Here is a 12,598-nt window from a genome sequence, read left to right as displayed (position 1 = left end):
GCCCTTTGGAAACCATTGCCACAGGCTCACTGGAGGATTCTCAGCAGTCGAGTCACACTGCACCTGAAAAAGAAAACCTCGTTAGTGCAAACACATTGGAAAACCCACAGATGCTCATTACAGAAAGAACGAGCATACCTAAATAAACAGGGTAGGGCCTCATCGTTAAGCTCAAAGCCACTTCCCAAAGATTACATGTTTCTCAAAAACACGTGCTTAATAGATGTTATATATTAAATATAAACAGTTCTGCTTGCCTGCGTGCTTGCTGCTGCCCTACTCAGAGCGGCCAAAGGTGGAAACAGCCCGACACCTACCAACTGATGCCCGACACCCACCAACTGATGGGGCTGTGCAAATAACGTGCTATTATTCAGCCACAGAAGAAGGAAGTATGGTACAGGCTATAACAATGATAAACCTCAAAAAATGCTATGAAATGAAAGCAGCCGGACCCGTAAGGTCACTTCCTATTATTGGATATGTGAACTCTTCAAAGTGAGGACGGGAGAACAGAGGGATGCTCGCGATTGCTGTGGTCGGAAGGAAGGGGGTGAGGGGCTTATGGCTCAGTGTGTGTGAGCTTTCCTTTTGGAGTGAGGAAAATATTCTGGAACCAGACCGTGGTGAAGGTTACACAACCAAGACGTAGAACACAGCAAGGGTATGATAAGAGTAAATATATATTTATAATTTTACAAGTAAATGCTCCTTAAAAAGATTCAGATAATACAGGCGATTTTTAGTCATAATAGTTATGTAGGGATCATAGTTACTGGGATTCACACACTGTACTGAGGTCCTACAAATATTCATTAATTTTATTTCTATAATGGCTCCATGAGATAGGGTTGCCATCTTTAATAGACAGAGGGGCAGTGAGGCCCAGAAGGGTTCAGTAACATGATCCACATTACGCAGCTCACAAATGGCAGAGCCAAAAATACAAACGATACAGTTTGTCTCTGCACTGCTTACCTTACCCAGGGTCACCCTCCCTTCCATGCCAAATGTTTTTTACCTCTTGGGACCAGCAGGTGGTGTGATGGTTAGGACATGGGACTCCCCCATGGCTGGCTGTGGTTCGAGTCCCAGACCTGGTGGCTTGCTTTCTCACTTTCCCTCTCTCTCTCTCTCTCTGGTGAGTACACACACCCTAGAGTAAACCTAAAATAATAATAATAGAAATCTTTCCCTCTCATATTTGGGGGGCTGATAGAGATGCCCTCCCCTCTGCCCCTGAGTCCTCCACCTGCTAGTTCTACACCAAGGTAGACAACCTTTCACTTGGCTTTCCACCCTGGCCTGGCACACACAGACGCTGTGGCATCCCCTTTGCAGGCTTCCAGTCATAGCCAGATGGGTAGGGTTAGGGATTGGCAGTGGTGACCTCACACAAACCTGTCAGGAGGGTCAGATGTATTAAAGGAAATTGTAACATCTGAGGGAAAAAATTGCAAGCTTCACCTTCAGTGCGGCTTTTCCCTGAAGGCAATGACACAAACACTCCTTGAGGCTTCCTACAGAGACCTTGAGCTCCTCACTTCACATCCACGTCTCTGCTATTGTTCAAGATTACCTTGGTCTTGAACCCTGGTTTTGTGACTTTGCACTGTCCTATAAGGAAATTTCACCCGCGCACAGATTCAGCCTCCCCACCACCCATTCCTCCCATCCTGAAGTCTCCTCTCTGTGCATGCACGAGTCCTATGGCAAACACAAACAAAAGCTCTACCCAGGCACCGGAAAACGGCTGAATGGAAGGGTTTGAGTCAGAAGTTGATGTTGGGACAGGATCAAGCACAACTGCTTGTAGTTTAGAGTGTTGTAGAGAGGAGGCCCCTGTTACTGTTAAGGAGAAGCACTGGTTATTCACCTATTGTCCCTGTCAATTGGTTGACTTTGGAATTAGCGATAGAAAAATTTGTCCAGGTTCAGGTAAGGTAATCTTTTTTTTTTTTAATTGTATTGGGACTGTCACTAAAAAAATAATCTTGATATATATTTTAGTGGCAAATAAGAGCTCGTGTCAGGGGTTGCTAGTCAGATAGAACTCTTAAGCAATTCTTTTGAAAATTTGTAACACATAATGAAATCCTGTAGCTATTTATCTCCTCAGAAATGAGCACAGCTAGTTACTTGCCAATTTCCACATGAAAAGCTTAATTTTTAAAAGCATATTACAAAGGAATCTCTACATAGAATACGTTATTTAATATTTGTATTCACTTGGATCTTGTTACAACAGTCTTGAAGTCAGTAACACATTGCTGGATTGCTTAACTTTTTCCCAGGTGAGCTGTTAGGTCGGGGGGAAATTCTTTTAAAAAGATCATTTCTCTCTGTGAGCATGTGTGGCAGGGAAGGGGGACTATTTAGGAAATGTTAATATCTACTAATTTTAGGAAAGTTTAATACCTGCTAATTTTATCTAAATTAGTAGATAAATGCTCTGTCTAACTGAAGATTATTTGACCAACAATGAAGCCATTGCCAGTCAAGCTCTGTCTGGAAACAGGCCAGACACGCCAGGCTGGATGGAGCGGTCGGCGTTCCTGCTTTTTCTGAGAAACGGCTAAAGAACCGGGCACACGGCGTTCTCCAGAGATGGCATTTTGCAAGGTCACCATGCTCAAGGACACCCTTAAGTGGCTATTGTTCAGAACGGTTTCTGGCTCTTACTTGATCTTAGATGCTTTTAAAAGCAGGCTGGTCTCTAACACGACAGCAAGGTCACCGTGCTCAAGGACACCCTTGAGTGGCTATTGTTTTATCTCAGAACGGTTTCTGGCTCTTACTTGATCTTAGATGCTTTTAAAAGCAGGCTGGTCTCTAACACGACAGCATTGACGTAAGCTGTAGCCAGGAGGGTGACCAAGGGTGAGTGTTCGCGTGGCATTCCCCGGAGACCAGTACCTATGTCTGCATGTATTTTAGGTTTTCAAGTTTAATCACCATCCTTTTTCTCTTGATTTAGATGAATAAAATGCAACTTGTTAATAAGATCATACCGTTTTGAAATGATTTCATCTAACGTTAATGAGCCTTTATAAATAAACCGAATGATTTTTCAGCCTATGTGCATCTTACTCAGCTCTTTTTAAGAAACCCATAAGTCAAATGTTCTGACATGCTCATTTTACAGATAAGGAAGCGGAAGGCCAGCAGGTACCAGGCCTTGGGTGGCAGGACGTAGCAGACAAATACAGCATCCGTGATGCGACCAGGAGTCGAGGCATCTGGTCACCATTAACGACAGTGTCTGAATCGAGGCTGTGGTACAATTGTTTTCTCTTGGATTAAAAACGGTTCCCATGGACCAGCTAGTGGTCTGGTGGTAAAAGCAGCTGGATCCTACATGGCCAACTGTGGGGTTCAAGTCCTGGACAAACAGCTTGAAAACATTCCAGATGCACATGTTTGCATAGGATGGACGGATGGAGGAGATGGGGTCACAGTGGCTACTCCCCAGGGGCAGAGCTTTCTCACTTTCCCTCTTGTCTCTCTGGCAAGTACATACCCTCATCCCAAATATATACACTTATGTTTATGTAATTATTTATTTATTATATAGCATATATTCATATCTATCTATTTATATTTATATATAGAAATATATTATTTATTTATTATAGATTACATATGTGTGTATTACTTATTTATATATTATTTATATATGTTATTTATTAATTATATATGTGTATATATATTATTTTTATATATATATGTGTGCTTCCTTTTATTCAATTTACATAATAACAGTTTAGAATATTCACTTTATTTGAAAACTTTCTAAAATCTGCCTAGCAATATTGCAGCAAGTTTGTTCACAATATAAGAGGAAAAAGTGCTCTAATGTCACTGCCCAATGTTTTGTTATTTCTTAACTGCAATAAACCTAATTTCTTAATTGTGATTACAAACCATGTAAATGAAAAGACGATTTTTATCATTTTCATACACCAAATCCAGTCCCTTCTATTGGCCTAGTCCATGGTAACTGAACGTGTCTGTATTTTTTCACAGATAATTATTCTGTCAGTTTTGCTTTCTGAGCTCTGCCCAGTGCAATAACTAGAACAAGTTGCTCCATCTTTTAGCCCACTAAATCTTCTCAGTTCATTAAGGTCGATATCAGTATTTTCAATTTTTAAAAGAAAAACATGAAATTCAGAATGGCTAACTAGCTCGCTATATATATTTTTTAATTCAGAGAGAGAGAGGGAGAGATACAGCACCCCTCAAGGGTCTTTTTTTTTTTTTTTTTAGAGGTTTTTTGCTATAGGGCGCGTGCGCTTGCCAGACAAAGAGAGACAGAGAGACAGAAAGCGAGAAATCCCCCCCCAGGGGGGATGGCCATGCTGCAATCCCTTCTCCTCCATTCTCCTCTCGGGATCTTGGGCACGCACGCACACGCGCCTGGCGTGAGTTTTAAGCCACCGGGTCCGGGACACGAACCGCGGTCGGCTACGTGGGAGTCCAGCGACATAACCATTACGCTAACTGCCGGTCCCAATACCCCTCAAGGGTCTTGATGCCACAGCCCACGCCGAGCTCCAGCCAGCCCCAGTCATGGGCTTGCACATGCCTGGCATGCCCTGGGAGGGATGGCCGGCTGAGGGGGTCAGTGGCAGAGCACCGCCTTTGACTGGATGCATCATCTGGCCCCGGGTGCCGGGCCTAATGCAGCTCATTAGCAGAGTGAGCGTGAGAGCTTTGCTTTCCTTCCCAGTGACCAACTTGACGACAACACCGTGTGCAATCAGGGGTCCTTTACAGCACGTCTAACACAGCCGTCGGCCCGTTCATTGGCTCTAGGTTTTGTTATAATAAATAGCAAATGTTTTGGATGCAGCTTTTCTCACTATTTGGGTTACTTCGATGTGCTATAGGGCAAGTGCACTCAGTGGAGAGAGAGAGAGGACGCAGCCTGCAGGGGCGACGGCCACATCCAGTCCCTTCTCTCCATTTCTTTGTGGGATTTTGGGCACTCATGCGTGCACACGTGACAGTGTTGTTTTCAAGCCACTGGGAACAGGACTTGAACCATGTAGCTGGCCATGTGGGGGTGTAACCACCTTAACATCCATGCCACTGTCTGGCCCTGGGTTCGGCCTTAAGGATAGATTTTCAAAGTGTAGCTCTTAAAGTCAGACCGCCTGGATAGTTTTACCGTCCCTCATGCATAGTCTCAAACTGCTTTGCGAAAGTGGTTTTTCAGTTTGCACCGAAGCCTCCGCTGAATCTAAGCTAGGCTTTGTTTATGTCCCCTCTTTCTCCTAAAGCCTTTTTGAGAGATATGGCTATAAAACAAAGTGTAAGTACCCACGGGGCGGTCTAAAAACCAGTTCACAGATAGCTCCCTAATGTCACGGGCCCAGTGACATACGGATGCACGACCGGCCCTCAGGAAGGCAACTGTGCGCCTGGGTATACCTAGAGACAAATGTGAGGTACCCTTGTTTTGTTTAAAGACACATATGCTGCCCGAACACATGGAACAGAAAAGGGTGGTGCAGTTCTCCTGTTTCTCTCTCCCTTTTAGGGTCACACAGGGGTTGACATGTCTGGGCAAACACTTGAAAATGGTTCAGAGGAGACCTACCATTAAGAAATCGGAAAGCGAAGCTCGTGAGTCAGGATCGAACGAGATGAAATGATTCAGCAGGGACAAATCCTTGCGGTCTTGGGTAACGGCAGGAAGGAGCCCGCTCTTGTAGAGGAGGGTGCAGTCGAACGGGCACAGGGTCTGAAGAACAAGTTGGCTTTCACCTACTCAACCGCCAAAGATCTGAAGCAAGCGCAGCAAAACGCTGGCGTTGGCCGGCCTGCAGAGGGCTCAGGACGTAGCTTTCTGGATTTTGTCTTGGTTTCTGTTGTTTTAAGCTTTTAGTTAAAAGAGAGCATCGTGGTACACACGGAAAGTCCCCACGGGGCGGCTGCTTCTCCGCACTTCTCACCGGGGGCGGGCACGGCTGCCGTTATGATGAACCCGAGGAACAGCTCCTGGGGAGACCGGAGCGAGGGAACGTGCCTCTGGTGACCTGCCCGCCTTCCAGCATGAGGCCCATCATGGACAGGTGGGTTCTGCTCCCCATGGACCAAACACTCACGTCCCTGCCCTGCCTTCTTCGGCCTTATCGCGCAGCCCGGAGACATGGTGTCGTCATGGGATGTGTGTTCTGCAGCCAGATTGCATTTTCTGTATAGGCTTTTCGATCCAGGAAGGTTGTTTACATTCTGGTTTACTGTGGCAGGCAACTCCTGCCAACACACACCTCCCCATGATGCCCGAGTTGGAGCCCCCTGCCCCCGCAGTGACGTTTATTTAGTCTACAGTTTGTTTGGCTTCTCCTTATGGAAACCGTGGATTGAGAGTTTTTAGAAGTGGTGAACTGCAGATGAAAGCTGGTTTTGCTGAAGCTCATTGTAGCGGATCGCCGTGCACGAGGGGCAACCGAGCTGAGAGATGACATCGACTCTCACGACAGAGCGACGAGGACTCACGCTAACACACAACACATGGCTCTACACGCAGCACTCGGGCTAACACACAGCACAGACAGAGGCTCTCGGACCCCGAAGCAAATAGCTGCTCAGTTGTTGACTCATTCTCTTTGCAGCTCCCATCGCCCCGTCTCTGTTCACGTTCACTCTCCTCGCGTGGGCTCTTAGGAGGGAAAACAGCATGCTGAGACAGAAATGAAATGAATTAAGCCTGTCCCAGTGTGCTTTGTTATGGGCTCCTCCGTGGTCCCATTGAAAAAGGCTCATTGTTCTCACATGCTGGGCTTCGAGAGCAGTGTTCTTCCACTGCCAGAGAAAGAGAAAAATAGTCTTTTTTTCCTTTAAATTTTTTTAGTATTGATGCAGGAGACACGTGGCTATCTGCTCGGGTATACGCACAAAGGGATTTCAGGATGTTTTAGATGTTATAAAATTGCAAGCTAGCAGGAGACAGAGGTATTTACGGAAATGAGACAGTCTTTCAAATCATTTATCAGAGTGCTTACAATCCCCATGTCAAAGCAGGTGAAATAATAATGACTATTTGGAGCTCGAGTCATATTCCATGCATGAACGAGAAAGGGCGTCTGCATCCAAATTATCCGAATAAATGGAAGAACCGTAACTGCCTGGCCAGATACTGCACCTAGCAGCAGCCTGGGGAGAGAGCAGGAGAGGGCGGGGAGAGGGCGGGGAACTCACGCGTGTGAAACGAAGCCACACACCGCCCCGCAGCTCCCAGGCTCTAAGAAACCAGAAGTCAGAAAGCAGCCCCAGACTGAAATGAGGCAGCGAAGGGCTTGGCTTCCTTCAAGAAAGAGAGGCCCTGTTTTTAAAAGCTGCTCTGTCTCTTGAATACAACTCCCTTGGTGTTCTAAAATAATAAAACAGCACTGTCTTTTTTAAGCCAGAAAGCAATCTGGCTTAATTACAGTGCATTGAAGATAACTCGAAAATATATTCTAGAAAATCAAAGCACAGAACTAATCTAGGGACGGCAAAGACACAGCATCGGCCACAGGGACGTGAACGGCAGCACATCCCCCGCACCTGGTTAAAGCAGCAGTCCTGGCCGGGAGGAGGGAACCCCTGAAGGCCTGAATCCCATCAGCCACGCACAGGGTCTCAATGGGGTCTCCACTGAGCCTTAGCGTGGTTCTTACTGTCCTTAACAGCCATAAAATTATTTGTAGAGTACTTTGCAAAATGATCTGCATAGATGATACCCAGCCCAAATAAAACAAAACAGCCTAGTTAAGTTGGAACTCTATTACCATCAGAAAACCCAGCTCCACCGAGCAATTATTTGTATGTGATGACTGAAACTGTGCGACAATTTCACCAACAAAGTCCGAGAGTCATTTATCCTCTGTCCTCTGCCATGGCGGTCTTGGAAAGACTTTCCCTCCTAAAGACAGAAACACTAAATTAAGGCAGAAAGAATGATCCTTAAAAACATTACTGGGGCAACTGCCACTGACTCTCTCCTGCCCTCTGCTGGCTATTGCTCATATCCTCATAGTCACAAAAACTGTTTCCCCACCTCATCTCGCCGAGAGCACAGTGCTGAGGCTGGTCCGGAAGTAACGAATATGTCTGTTATAGGGAATCTTGCAGGTAAATATGTGAAAGGGAGTCAAAGGGATAAAATATTCATAACATAAAATTTACCATTTTAGCCCTTTTCAAGTATACAGTTCAATGATGCCGAGTTCACTCATGTTGTTGGAAACCATCGCCACCATCCAGCCCCGTGCATTTCCCTCTGGCAAAAGGCAAACTCTACCCATTAAGCAAGAATTCCCCGTGACCTTCCCCCAGAGAGCCTACAATACTCTCCCTGTGAATTCGACTATTCTAAGTTCTCTCAGAGAAGAGGAGTAAGACAGGACTTGTCCTTTGGTGATAAGGTGTTCATTTTTAAAACTCACAATGCAATATCAGAATATACAGGGAAGAGTGAGGAAGACCAACTTAAGGAGCATGTATGAGTTTTAGGACTGGCTCACTAAGAAGACCACGCAAATACAGTGGCCAAACACAGAAGCAGGGCAGCAGACCCTAGCTGCGTGCTTTCCAGTTAAAATTCCGTGATTCGAAATAAGCACAAAATAAGCACATTGCCCCAGGACATGCAACTGCCCCTGGCACAGCTCAGGTTCAATTGGGAAGGAAAAGCAGTTCAGCGCTGTCTATGGAAGACCAGGCCTGTGAACCCCAAAAGAGGCATGAACACAGAGGCCTTGATTACTCCCCACAACATGGGGCTGACTGCCCAAAAGGCAAGCATTTTTAAAAAAGTATTCGAAATTAGTTTCAGTTATTATTGTTATTAATTTTTAGTTTGCTATAGGGCACACGTGTTCATCAGAGAGAGGGAAAGTAAGAAAGCAGGCCGCCAGGTCCAGGACTCACACTGTGGTCGTCCACGTGGGAGTGTCATCACTAGGAGGCCCTTGTCTTACTAACCAGCAGCCTCTCGTGCACGTACGCATTTTTTACCTAAGGAATTCTCCCAGAGATTAAAAAAAAAATCTTTTGTTTATTGCTTATCTCGTGCTTGTTTTAATTTTAATATATTTAATTAATTAAAAGTTAATTTTAATAAGCTTAACTTCCAGGACCTTGAATACCAAGTACCTGCCATTATCCCATCCTTGGTCAGAAACACCGTGACTTAAAGTTAGAGCTCGGGCCACTCGAGGCTCCAGGGTTCGGGTAGTGACTGTCACTCGCATCTGTGACATTAGGTAAGGTTCCTGAAAGGCGCTGGAGGGGCTTCTAAACTGGAGACGGGTAGAATAAGCAAAAGGAATGGCGAGGCAAGCTCGCTCCACACTGCGTTCCCTTCTCTGAGCACAGGGGTAGCCCGCAACCTGCGAAGGACAGCGGATTCATTCCCATGCGCCTCCAGGGCTGCTGCGCCCCTGCTTCTTCACAGCGCAGGAGCAGGGGAGACGCTGCTGGATTCTACACCAGCTCTCTCAGTTCAGGGCCTTCCGTGGGACTCCTGGCGTTCAGACGGATGCACATTGGCTTTTCTCCCAGAGCAGGCTCCGGACTCACTCTTGCGGTCAGCCTTCCTTGTCTGCTGCAGTTCTGACGCTCAGCTGCTGATAGGCTCTCCGATTTGCTTCGGCGGTAGCTGGAGAAGAGAAGTTCTCAGTCTGGAAACCAAGCAGCTGTGGAAACGCAGCAAGCGAACCAATGAGTATCCTCATTCTTGGTGTTAGCCAAGGTAGGAGAATTTCTTTTGTTTAAGATTGCATTGAGGTTGGGGCCAGCAGTTAGCGTAATGGCTATGTCACTGGATTCCCCCGTAGTTGACCGCAGTTCGCATCCCGGACCCGGTGGCTTAGAACTCACGCCGGGCGCGTGTGCGTGCGTGTCCAAGATCCCGAGAGGAGAATGGAGGAGAAGGGATTGCGGCGTGACCATCCCCCCTGGGGGTGATTTCTCGCTTTTTGTCTCTATGTCTCTCTCTGCTGTCTGTCTGGCGAGCGCATGGGCCTTATAGCAAAAACCTCACAAAAAATTAAAAAAGATTGCATTGAGGTTGATGCCCAATGCATACTATTCTGGTCAAGATTTCTTTTTTTCTTTTTTCTTTTATTTTCTTTTATTTATTATTTTATTTTTAATTGCCAGTGGGCTGGCATGCTCATGAGAGAAAGACAGAGACAGAGAGAGAAAGAGAGAGAGAGGGGAAAAGCACTCGCCACTGGGGCATGGTCACACCACAAACCCTCTCTCCCATTTCTCCACACTGGTGGGATTTGGGGTCTGTAGGCGATGTACCCAGCATGCTTTTCAAGCTACCAGGACTGGGATTCAAACTGTTGTAGTCTGTGTGGGATCCAGCCTTAAACACCGTCTAGTGGGGCTGTCCAAGGGAATTTTACAGTTCTACTAGGCTTTGGTAGGAAGAGGGAAACTCTGGTCTGGAAGCCTTGCTTCCCAGCCCTGTTCCCTGGAGGGTCTTAGTGGGGGTGCTTTCCAGGCTAGACTACAGCTGCTCCCTGCCTGCCGAACACCCGCGTGTCAGACGGTCTACAGCTCTTCTCTGAGATTCTATTTGGTGGTTGTTTATACACACTCACTACCATGTTGTCTTATTAGGGCCTTTATGATTGAGTTATAGTGACTCAATAAATGCTCAGGGGTCAAACGAACATTTAGAGAAAAGGACAGTATTTCTCAGAATCCGGTCAGCTCTCATCCTTTTATAGTACAATAGCTGGCTCATAGAAGCCGAGTACAACTTATAAAGAATATTTTTATCTAAAATTAGATTTATAGACCTACTACTTAGTGTTTCCACTCTGCTTTACAGTGAGGCCAGAAAATATATGATGATTATGCTTGTAAACTATCTCTTTGTGTGAAGGGACTTCAAAAGGTTCTTGAAAAAAATGGAATTAAAGTATAATTTTATTTTGGTGCAAAAATATTTTGGAATCTATGCATTGTTTTTTCCATAGTACACACTTTCCATGAATTTTCTGAAGCTAATTCACACCAGCCAAGCAGGGTCTTCGCCTGGTCTCAGTGAGCTTTCCGCCTGGAGTGGTCTTGCGGGGGCGGGGATGAATTTGCACTGGTCCTCAGAGGAGTGACCCGGCAGCCCTCCGGGGACAAAGCCCCTGTCTTTAGCACTGTTGGCAAGGAGCCCAAGCACTGCAACGAACTTTCCCTCTCAGACACTTCTGAAGTGCTTAGCAAGTGGTTCGAAGCCCAGGCCCTGGCCTCTTACTGAAAAGCCTTCAGATCCCAAGCACTTCCCTCTAGGGGGGCTTGAGGTCACCCAGGGACGCACGCCCTGAAGACCCGGCTCCTCCCGGCTGCACATGCGTCCTGCAGACAGGTTCTCACACAGTAGAAGGGAGTGAAGACCTACTAGGCTGGGCTCTAGCTCTGGTTCCTTCGCTGATTTTTATTTTTGCTTTTGTTTTGAAAGCAGCACTTGTGTTAAACATGTGCCACTGTTTCCATTGGTAACCCAGCCCCAGGCTGAACAATGACTGGGTTTTCTAGAGATAGAGCCACTTGTACCACGTTTTCAGTTACCCATTTCTGGAACACTTGGAAATTTCCAGAATAAAGTGATATTTAAAAATAGCCCACAGTCAGTAAAGCAGTACCCTTGGACTGCTTGTGTTCCCACCCCGGTTCTTTCAACGTCTGGGCGAGCCTAAGAACGTCTCTGCTGGGTGTTGTCATCCCTCATCTGTACAGAGGAGGCAATAACCGTGTTCCACACAGGTCCGTGAGAGGGTTTCACGACCGGCTGCGGGTCCATGGCTTAGAACAATACCTGGCTCCGTAACTGAACACCACCCGCATCGTTCATGCCTTTCCTCAGTGCAGAGTTCCAGCACTGGAGAGATTCGTGCTGAGACGTGGAGGGTGAGAAGAGAGAGGGGGGCAGAAAGCAGGGGGAGAGCAGGAACACATCGGGCCCCAGGGAGGAGCCACGTCGAGCCTGACACATCGGGGCCACCTGCAGGGCTTTCATCTGGGTGGCCTCTAGCCCAGGCCTCATCCCTCAGACATCACAGCCTGGTTCTCTCTCCCTCCACAGCTTGAGCGGACGTAAATGACCTTTCAGAACACGTTGTCTAGGAGCCTTCTGTATCCATGGCGATGAGGGTAGTAGAGGGTTTCGTGGCTGTTCAGTGACTCAAGGATCCAGGGACTGAGTCAAGGGGTCCCCATTGAACACTCGGCTTTCTAGAGAGCACCACTCCTTACTCTTTGTCATCTAGCCCATTGAAGAACGTCGTTCAACCAGGAGTTGCTTGACACGCTTTTCAAATGGCCGATCCTAGAAAGCAATAACCAACTTGACATTCCCTCCCTCTAAAGGATCTAGTTTAGGGACTGAATTCCTAACATCCTCTGTAAAGTGGAGGTACTAATACCTCCTCTGCAGGGTTGTTGAACAGGTTAGGTAGCGTTAGATATGAGAGTGCTCACCGTAGAGACTGGCACAACAGAGTTCGGCCAACATCTCACAGGCCGATGCTGGTGCCGATGGCGGTGGTTGCTGACCCAGTGCGAAGCTGCAGCAGCCCCCGGGCGGCCCTGGGCC

The sequence above is a fragment of the Tupaia chinensis genome, unplaced genomic scaffold (genome assembly GCF_000334495.1).
Source record: "Tupaia chinensis unplaced genomic scaffold, TupChi_1.0 Scaffold000088_1, whole genome shotgun sequence".
Lineage (NCBI taxonomy): Eukaryota > Metazoa > Chordata > Mammalia > Scandentia > Tupaiidae > Tupaia > Tupaia belangeri.
The sequence above is the reverse complement of the archived record's forward strand: the minus strand, read 5'-3'. Positions refer to the sequence as shown.